This window comes from Crocuta crocuta, unplaced genomic scaffold (assembly GCF_008692635.1).
Source record: "Crocuta crocuta isolate KB4526 unplaced genomic scaffold, BGI_CrCroc_1.0 scaffold467, whole genome shotgun sequence".
Taxonomy (NCBI): domain Eukaryota; kingdom Metazoa; phylum Chordata; class Mammalia; order Carnivora; family Hyaenidae; genus Crocuta; species Crocuta crocuta.
This window is the reverse complement of record NW_027530632.1, coordinates 4095795-4096592: the sequence shown is the minus strand read 5'-3', so window position 1 is coordinate 4096592 and position 798 is coordinate 4095795.

Genomic DNA, 798 nt, shown 5'->3' with positions numbered 1-798 from the left:
CCCGGAGGCACAACCGGAAGTGTAGGTGGGGGTTAGCAAAAGGGCATGGAAGTTGGTAGGGAAATGTCCCAGCCTCCTGGTCCTCCAGTGTGACGGTTCTGAGGCGTGTTCTGGGCCTCTCAGAAGATCCCTTGAAGGCTTGAGCCCCAGTTGCTCAGGTTGTTAAACCCATAAACGCATCAACCCATAAACGTGTCCTTTATTAGCTTCCCTCTATGTCTCACTTTCCCTACTTGAAGAGAAGTACAGTTCTTTTTTGTTTTTTGTTTTTAATTTTTAAAGTTTGTTCATGTATTTTGCGAGAGAGTGAGAAGGAGAGAGACAATCCCAAGCAGGCTCCAGGCTCTGAGCTGTCAGCACTGGGCCGGATGTGGGGCTCCAACTTACCAATGTGAGATCCCGACCCGAGCTGAAACTAAGAGTCAGTCGCTTAACCAACTGAGCCACCCGGGTGCCCCAAAAGTACAGTTCTTTAAAGGAAGGAAATCACTTGTGATTCCTGGGGTCACCTAAGCCATTTGCCTCCACAGCCTTGTCTCAGGGTTTGCTTTGGGGGGAGGGCAAACAAACACAAGAGGGATGTGAACGCGGGCGCTATGGAGGCCCAGAGGAGGGACCCCTGAGCCAGAAATCGTACGAGTTTCACCAAACAAAAAGCCTTGACCGAGTCAGATGAGAAGCCTGAGTTGATGGGCTTCCAGGCGGAGGGGCCCACAGGTGGAAAGGGTTATAGGTGTGAGAAACCACGGAGAGTTGCAGATAGAACCACCAGCCTGCAGGGGGCGCGAGTGCGAGCTG